At 54.9% G+C, this 9686-nt stretch overlaps 1 protein-coding gene across 1 annotated transcript in view; it reads left to right on the forward strand.

Moving 5' to 3' along the window:
* LOC118377603 (aldehyde dehydrogenase family 3 member A2-like) overlaps positions 1-9686 on the forward strand; it is a 47428-nt gene that overhangs the window by 30638 nt on the left and 7104 nt on the right. The gene's annotated exons all lie outside the window — the stretch shown is intronic.

Genomic DNA, 9686 nt, shown 5'->3' on the forward strand with positions numbered 1-9686 from the left:
TGCTGGGTGTGATAGCTGCTGGGACTGATAGCTGCTGGGACTGATAGCTGCTGGGTGTGATAGCTGCTGGGACTGATAGCTGCTGGGACTGATAGCTGCTGGGTGTGATAGCTGCTGGGACTGATAGCTTCTGGGACTGATAGCTGCTGGGACTGATAGCTGCTGGTACTGATAGCTGCTGGGACTGATAGCTGCTGGGAATTATAGCTGCGGGGACTGATAGCTGCTGGGTGTGATAGCTGCTGGGACTGATAGCTGCTGGGTGTGATAGCTGCTGGGTCTGATAGCTGCTGGGACTGATAGCTGCTGGGACTGATAGATGCAGGGTGTGATAGCTGCTGGGACTGATAGCTGCTGGGTGTGATAGCTGCTGGGACTGATAGCTGCTGGGTGTGATAGCTGCTGGGTATGATAGCTGCTGGGACTGATAGCTGCTGGGACTGATAGATGCAGGGTGTGATAGCTGCTGGGTCTGATAGCTGCTGGTTGTGATAGCTGCTGGGTGTGATAGCTGCTGGGACTGATAGCTGCTGGGACTGATAGCTGCTGGGTCTGATAGCTGCTGGGTGTGATAGCTGCTGGGACTGATAGCTGCTGGGACTGATAGCTGCTGGGACTGATAGCTGCTGGGTGTGATAGCTGCTGGGACTGATAGCTGCTGGGACTGATAGCTGCTGGGTGTGATAGCTGCTGGGACTGATAGCTGCTGGGACTGATAGCTGCTGGGTGTGATAGCTGCTGGGACTGATAGCTTCTGGGACTGATAGCTGCTGGGTCTGATAGCTGCTGGGACTGATAGCTGCTGGGACTGATAGCTGCTGGGACTGATAGCTGCTGGGTGTGATAGCTGCTGGGACTGATAGCTGCTGGGACTGATAGCTGCTGGGTGTGTTAGCTGCTGGGACTGATAGCTGCTGGGACTGATAGCTGCTGGGTGTGATAGCTGCTGGGACTGATAGCTTCTGGGACTGATAGCTGCTGGGAGTGATAGCTGCTGGGACTGATAGCTGCTGGGAATTATAGCTGCGGGGACTGATAGCTGCTGGGTGTGATAGCTGCTGGGACTGATAGCTGCTGGGTGTGATAGCTGCTGGGTCTGATAGCTGCTGGGACTGATAGCTGCTGGGACTGATAGATGCAGGGTGTGATAGCTGCTGGGACTGATAGCTGCTGGGTGTGATAGCTGCTGGGACTGATAGCTGCTGGGTGTGATAGCTGCTGGGTCTGATAGCTGCTGGGACTGATAGCTGCTGTGACTGATAGATGCAGGGTGTGATAGCTGCTGGGTCTGATAGCTGCTGGTTGTGATAGCTGCTGGGTGTGATAGCTGCTGGGACTGATAGCTGCTGGGTGTGATAGCTGCTGGGTCTGATAGCTGCTGGGTCTGATAGCTGCTGGGACTGATAGCTGCTGGGTGTGATAGCTGCTGGGACTGATAGCTGCTGGAACTGATAGCTGCTGGGTGTGATAGCTGCTGGGACTGATAGCTGCTGGGACTGATAGCTGCTGGGTGTGATAGCTGCTGGGACTGATAGCTGCTGGGACTGATAGCTGCTGGGTGTGATAGCTGCTGGGACTGATAGCTTCTGGGACTGATAGCTGCTGGGACTGATAGCTGCTGGGACTGATAGCTGCTGGGACTGATAGCTGCTGGGAATTATAGCTGCGGGGACTGATAGCTGCTGGGTGTGATAGCTGCTGGGACTGATAGCTGCTGGGTGTGATAGCTGCTGGGTCTGATAGCTGCTGGGACTGATAGCTGCTGGGTGTGATAGCTGTTGGGTCTGATAGCTGCTGGGACTGATAGCTGCTGGGACTGATAGATGCAGGGTGTGATAGCTGCTGGGACTGATAGCTGCTGGGTGTGATAGCTGCTGGGACTGATAGCTGCTGGGTGTGATAGCTGCTGGGTATGATAGCTGCTGGGACTGATAGCTGCTGGGACTGATAGATGCAGGGTGTGATAGCTGCTGGGTCTGATAGCTGCTGGTTGTGATAGCTGCTGGGTGTGATAGCTGCTGGGACTGATAGCTGCTGGGACTGATAGCTGCTGGGTCTGATAGCTGCTGGGTGTGATAGCTGCTGGGACTGATAGCTGCTGGGACTGATAGCTGCTGGGACTGATAGCTGCTGGGTGTGATAGCTGCTGGGACTGATAGCTGCTGGGACTGATAGCTGCTGGGTGTGATAGCTGCTGGGACTGATAGCTGCTGGGACTGATAGCTGCTGGGTGTGATAGCTGCTGGGACTGATAGCTTCTGGGACTGATAGCTGCTGGGTCTGATAGCTGCTGGGACTGATAGCTGCTGGGACTGATAGCTGCTGGGACTGATAGCTGCTGGGTGTGATAGCTGCTGGGACTGATAGCTGCTGGGACTGATAGCTGCTGGGTGTGATAGCTGCTGGGACTGATAGCTTCTGGGACTGATAGCTGCTGGGAGTGATAGCTGCTGGGACTGATAGCTGCTGGGAATTATAGCTGCGGGGACTGATAGCTGCTGGGTGTGATAGCTGCTGGGACTGATAGCTGCTGGGTGTGATAGCTGCTGGGTCTGATAGCTGCTGGGACTGATAGCTGCTGGGACTGATAGATGCAGGGTGTGATAGCTGCTGGGACTGATAGCTGCTGGGTGTGATAGCTGCTGGGACTGATAGCTGCTGGGTGTGATAGCTGCTGGGTCTGATAGCTGCTGGGACTGATAGCTGCTGTGACTGATAGATGCAGGGTGTGATAGCTGCTGGGTCTGATAGCTGCTGGTTGTGATAGCTGCTGGGTGTGATAGCTGCTGGGACTGATAGCTGCTGGGTGTGATAGCTGCTGGGTCTGATAGCTGCTGGGTCTGATAGCTGCTGGGACTGATAGCTGCTGGGTGTGATAGCTGCTGGGACTGATAGCTGCTGGAACTGATAGCTGCTGGGTGTGATAGCTGCTGGGACTGATAGCTGCTGGGTGTGATAGCTGCTGGGACTGATAGCTGCTGGGACTGATAGCTGCTGGGTGTGATAGCTGCTGGGACTGATAGCTTCTGGGACTGATAGCTGCTGGGACTGATAGCTGCTGGGACTGATAGCTGCTGGGAATTATAGCTGCGGGGACTGATAGCTGCTGGGTGTGATAGCTGCTGGGACTGATAGCTGCTGGGTGTGATAGCTGCTGGGTCTGATAGCTGCTGGGACTGATAGCTGCTGGGACTGATAGATGCAGGGTGTGATAGCTGCTGGGACTGATAGCTGCTGGGTGTGATAGCTGCTGGGACTGATAGCTGCTGGGTGTGATAGCTGCTGTGTCTGATAGCTGCTGGGACTGATAGCTGCTGGGACTGATAGATGCAGGGTGTGATAGCTGCTGGGTCTGATAGCTGCTGGTTGTGATAGCTGCTGGGTGTGATAGCTGCTGGGACTGATAGCTGCTGGGACTGATAGCTGCTGGGTGTGATAGCTGCTGGGTCTGATAGCTGCTGGGTCTGATAGCTGCTGGGACTGATAGCTGCTGGGTGTGATAGCTGGTGGGTGTGATAGCTGCTGGGACTGATAGCTGCTGGGACTGATAGCTGCTGGGAGTGATAGCTGCTGGGACTGATAGCTGCTGGGTCTGATAGCTGCTGGGACTGATAGCTGCTGGGACTGATAGCTGCAGGGTGTGATAGCTGCTGGGACTGATAGCTGCTGGGTGTGATAGCTGCTGGGTCTGATAGCTGCTGGGACTGATAGCTGCTGGGACTGATAGATGCTGGGACTGATAGATGCTGGGACTGATAGCTGCTGGGACTGATAGCTGCTGGGTGTGATCAAATCAAATCAAATCAAATTTATTTATATAGCCCTTCGTACATCAGCTGATATCTCAAAGTGCTGTACAGAAACCCAGCCTAAAACCCCAAACAGCAAACAATGCAGGTGTAAAAGCACGGTGGCTAGGAAAAACTCCCTAGAAAGGCCAAAACCTAGGAAGAAACCTAGAGAGGAACCGGGCTATGTGGGGTGGCCAGTCCTCTTCTGGCTGTGCCGGGTAGAGATTATAACAGAACATGACCAAGATGTTCAAATGTTCATAAATGACCAGCATGGTCGAATAATAATAAGGCAGAACAGTTGAAACTGGAGCAGCAGCACAGTCAGGTGGACTGGGGACAGCAAGGAGCCTTCATGTCAGGTAGTCCTGGGGCACGGTCCTAGGGCTCAGGTCAGTTGAAACTGGAGCAGGAGCATGGCCAGGTGGACTGGGGACAGCAAGGAGTCCTCATGTCAGGTAGTCCTGGGACATGGTCCTAGGGCTCAGGTCCTCCGAGAGAGAGAAAGAAAGAGAGAAGGAGAGAATTAGAGAACGCACACTTAGATTCACACAGGACACCGAATAGGACAGGAGAAGTACTCCAGATATAACAAACTGACCCTAGCCCCCGACACATAAACTACTGCAGCATAAATACTGGAGGCTGAGACAGGAGGGGTCAGGAGACACTGTGGCCCCATCCGAGGACACCCCGGACAGGGCCAAACAGGAAGGATATAACCCCAGATAGCTGCTGGGACTGATAGCTGCTGGGACTGATAGCTGCTGGGACTGATAGCTGTTGGGTGTGATAGCTGCTGGGACTGATAGCTGCTGGGTGTGATAGCTGCTGGGTCTGATAGCTGCTGGGTCTGATAGCTGCTGGGACTGATAGCTGCTGGGGCTGATAGCTGCTGGGTGTGATAGCTGCTGGGACTGATAGCTGCTGGGTGTGATAGCTGCTGGGAATGATAGCTGCTGGGAATGATAGCTGCTGGGACTGATAGCTGTTGGGTGTGATAGCTGCTGGGACTGATAGCTGCTGGGTGTGATAGCTGCTGGGTCTGATAGCTGCTGGGTCTGATAGCTGCTGGGACTGATAGCTGCTGGGACTGATAGCTGCTGGGTGTGATAGCTGCTGGGACTGATAGCGGCTGGGACTGATAGCTGCTGGGTGTGATAGCTGCTGGGACTGATAGCTGCTGGAACTGATAGCTGCTGGGTGTGATAGCTGCTGGGACTGATAGCTGCTGGGACTGATAGCTGCTGGGTGTGATAGCTGCTGGGACTGATAGCTGCTGGGACTGATAGCTGCTGGGTGTGATAGCTGCTGGGACTGATAGCTTCTGGGACTGATAGCTGCTGGGACTGATAGCTGCTGGTACTGATAGCTGCTGGGACTGATAGCTGCTGGGAATTATAGCTGCGGGGACTGATAGCTGCTGGGTGTGATAGCTGCTGGGACTGATAGCTGCTGGGTGTGATAGCTGCTGGGTCTGATAGCTGCTGGGACTGATAGCTGCTGGGACTGATAGATGCAGGGTGTGATAGCTGCTGGGACTGATAGCTGCTGGGTGTGATAGCTGCTGGGACTGATAGCTGCTGGGTGTGATAGCTGCTGGGACTGATAGCTGCTGGGACTGATAGATGCAGGGTGTGATAGCTGCTGGGTCTGATAGCTGCTGGTTGTGATAGCTGCTGGGTGTGATAGCTGCTGGGACTGATAGCTTCTGGGACTGATAGCTGCTGGGTCTGATAGCTGCTGGGACTGATAGCTGCTGGGACTGATAGCTGCTGGGACTGATAGCTGCTGGGTGTGATAGCTGCTGGGACTGATAGCTGCTGGGACTGATAGCTGCTGGGTGTGATAGCTGCTGGGACTGATAGCTGCTGGGACTGATAGCTGCTGGGTGTGATAGCTGCTGGGACTGATAGCTTCTGGGACTGATAGCTGCTGGGAGTGATAGCTGCTGGGACTGATAGCTGCTGGGAATTATAGCTGCGGGGACTGATAGCTGCTGGGTGTGATAGCTGCTGGGACTGATAGCTGCTGGGTGTGATAGCTGCTGGGTCTGATAGCTGCTGGGACTGATAGCTGCTGGGACTGATAGATGCAGGGTGTGATAGCTGCTGGGACTGATAGCTGCTGGGTGTGATAGCTGCTGGGACTGATAGCTGCTGGGTGTGATAGCTGCTGGGTCTGATAGCTGCTGGGACTGATAGCTGCTGTGACTGATAGATGCAGGGTGTGATAGCTGCTGGGTCTGATAGCTGCTGGTTGTGATAGCTGCTGGGTGTGATAGCTGCTGGGACTGATAGCTGCTGGGTGTGATAGCTGCTGGGTCTGATAGCTGCTGGGTCTGATAGCTGCTGGGACTGATAGCTGCTGGGTGTGATAGCTGCTGGGACTGATAGCTGCTGGGACTGATAGCTGCTGGGACTGATAGCTGCTGGGTGTGATAGCTGCTGGGAATGATAGCTGCTGGGACTGATAGCTGTTGGGTGTGATAGCTGCTGGGACTGATAGCTGCTGGGTGTGATAGCTGCTTGGTCTGATAGCTGCTGGGTCTGATAGCTGCTGGGACTGATAGCTGCTGGGACTGATAGCTGCTGGGTGTGATAGCTGCTGGGACTGATAGCTGCTGGGAATAATAGCTGCTGGGACTGATAGCTGCTGGGACTGATAGCTGTTGGGTGTGATAGCTGCTGGGACTGATAGCTGCTGGGTGTGATAGCTGCTGGGTCTGATAGCTGCTGGGACTGATAGCTGCTGGGACTGATAGCTGCTGGGACTGATAGCTGCTGGGTGTGATAGCTGGTGGGAGTGATAGCTGCTGGGACTGATAGCTGCTGGGACTGATAGCTGCTGGGACTGATAGCTGCTGGGACTGATAGCTGCTGGGTCTGATAGCTGCTGGGTGTGATAGCTGCTGGGACTGATAGCTGCTGGGACTGATAGCTGCTGGGTGTGATAGCTGCTGGGACTGATAGCGGCTGGGTGTGATAGCTGCTGGGACTGATAGCTGCTGGGACTGATAGCTGCTGGGTGTGATAGCTGCTGGGTCTGATAGCTGCTGGGACTGATAGCTGCTGGGACTGATAGCTGCTGGGTGTGATAGCTGCTGGGAGTGATAGCTGCTGGGACTGATAGCTGCTGGGACTGATAGCTGCTGGGAATGATAGCTGCTGGGACTGATAGCTGTTGGGTGTGATAGTTGCTGGGACTGATAGCTGCTGGGTGTGATAGCTGCTGGGTCTGATAGCTGCTGGGTCTGATAGCTGCTGGGACTGATAGCTGCTGGGACTGATAGCTGCTGGGTGTGATAGCTGCTGGGACTGATAGCTGCTGGGTGTGATAGCTGCTGGGACTGATAGCTGCTGGGAATGATAGCTGCTGGGACTGATAGCTGTTGGGTGTGATAGCTGCTGGGACTGATAGCTGCTGGGTGTGATAGCTGCTGGGTCTGATAGCTGCTGGGTCTGATAGCTGCTGGGACTGATAGCTGCTGGGACTGATAGCTGCTGGGACTGATAGCTGCTGGGTGTGATAGCTGCTGGGACTGATAGCTGCTGGGACTGATAGCTGCTGGGACTGATAGCTGCTGGGACTGATAGCTGCTGGGTCTGATAGCTGCTGGGTCTGATAGCTGCTGGGACTGATAGCTGCTGGGACTGATAACTGCTGGGACTGATAGCTGCTGGGACTGATAGCTGCTGGGAATTATAGCTGCGGGGACTGATAGCTGCTGGGTGTGATAGCTGCTGGGACTGATAGCTGCTGGGTGTGATAGCTGCTGGGTCTGATAGCTGCTGGGACTGATAGCTGCTGGGACTGATAGATGCAGGGTGTGATAGCTGCTGGGACTGATAGCTGCTGGGTGTGATAGCTGCTGGGACTGATAGCTGCTGGGTGTGATAGCTGCTGGGTCTGATAGCTGCTGGGACTGATAGCTGCTGTGACTGATAGATGCAGGGTGTGATAGCTGCTGGGTCTGATAGCTGCTGGTTGTGATAGCTGCTGGGTGTGATAGCTGCTGGGACTGATAGCTGCTGGGTGTGATAGCTGCTGGGTCTGATAGCTGCTGGGTCTGATAGCTGCTGGGACTGATAGCTGCTGGGTGTGATAGCTGCTGGGACTGATAGCTGCTGGGACTGATAGCTGCTGGGACTGATAGCTGCTGGGACTGATAGCTGCTGGGTGTGATAGCTGCTGGGAATGATAGCTGCTGGGACTGATAGCTGTTGGGTGTGATAGCTGCTGGGACTGATAGCTGCTGGGTGTGATAGCTGCTTGGTCTGATAGCTGCTGGGTCTGATAGCTGCTGGGACTGATAGCTGCTGGGACTGATAGCTGCTGGGTGTGATAGCTGCTGGGACTGATAGCTGCTGGGAATAATAGCTGCTGGGACTGATAGCTGCTGGGACTGATAGCTGTTGGGTGTGATAGCTGCTGGGACTGATAGCTGCTGGGTGTGATAGCTGCTGGGTCTGATAGCTGCTGGGACTGATAGCTGCTGGGTGTGATAGCTGCTGGGAGTGATAGCTGCTGGGACTGATAGCTGCTGGGACTGATAGCTGCTGGGACTGATAGCTGCTGGGACTGATAGCTGCTGGGTCTGATAGCTGCTGGGTGTGATAGCTGCTGGGACTGATAGCTGCTGGGTGTGATAGCTGCTGGGAGTGATAGCTGCTGGGACTGATAGCTGCTGGGACTGATAGCTGCTGGGACTGATAGCTGCTGGGACTGATAGCTGCTGGGTCTGATAGCTGCTGGGTGTGATAGCTGCTGGGACTGATAGCTGCTGGGACTGATAGCTGCTGGGTGTGATAGCTGCTGGGACTGATAGCGGCTGGGTGTGATAGCTGCTGGGACTGATAGCTGCTGGGACTGATAGCTGCTGGGTGTGATAGCTGCTGGGTCTGATAGCTGCTGGGACTGATAGCTGCTGGGACTGATAGCTGCTGGGTGTGATAGCTGCTGGGTCTGATAGCTGCTGGGTCTGATAGCTGCTGGGACTGATAGCTGCTGGGACTGATAGCTGCTGGGTGTGATAGCTGCTGGGACTGATAGCTGCTGGGTGTGATAGCTGTTGGGTGTGATAGCTGCTGGGACTGATAGCTGCTGGGATAGCTGCTGGGTCTGATAGCTGCTGGGACTGATAGCTGCTGGGACTGATAGCTGCTGGGACTGATAGCTGCTGGGACTGATAGCTGCTGGGTGATAGCTGCTGGGACTGATAGCTGCTGGGACTGATAGCTGCTGGGACTGATAGCTGCTGGGACTGATAGCTGCTGGGACTGATATAGCTGCTGGGTGTGATAGCTGCTGGGACTGATAGCTGCTGGGACTGATAGCTGCTGGGACTGATAGCTGCTGGGACTGATAGCTGCTGGGACTGACTGATAGCTGCTGGGACTGATAGCTGCTGGGACTGATAGCTGCTGGGACTGAGCTGCTGGGACTGATAGCTGCTGGGACTGATAACTGCTGGGACTGATAGCTGCTGGGACTGATAGCTGCTGGGACTGATAGCTGCTGGGACTGATAGCTGCTGGGACTGATAGCTGCTGGGACTGATAGCTGCTGGGACTGATAGCTGCTGGGTCTGATAGCTGATAGCTGCTGGGACTGATAGCTGCTGGGACTGATAGCTGCTGGGACTGATAGCTGCTGGGACTGATAGCTGCTGGGTCTGATAGCTGCTGGGACTGATAGCTGCTGGGACTGATAGCTGCTGGGACTGATAGCTGCTGGGACTGATAGCTGCTGGGACTGATAGCTGCTGGGTCTGATAGCTGATAGCTGCTGGGTCTGATAGCTGCTGGGAGTGATAGCTGACTGAGCTGCTGGGTCTGATAGCTGCTGGGACTGATAGCTGCTGGGACTGATAGCTGCTGGGACTGATAGCTGCTG

The sequence above is a fragment of the Oncorhynchus keta genome, chromosome 18, assembly GCF_023373465.1.
Source record: "Oncorhynchus keta strain PuntledgeMale-10-30-2019 chromosome 18, Oket_V2, whole genome shotgun sequence".
NCBI lineage: Eukaryota > Metazoa > Chordata > Actinopteri > Salmoniformes > Salmonidae > Oncorhynchus > Oncorhynchus keta.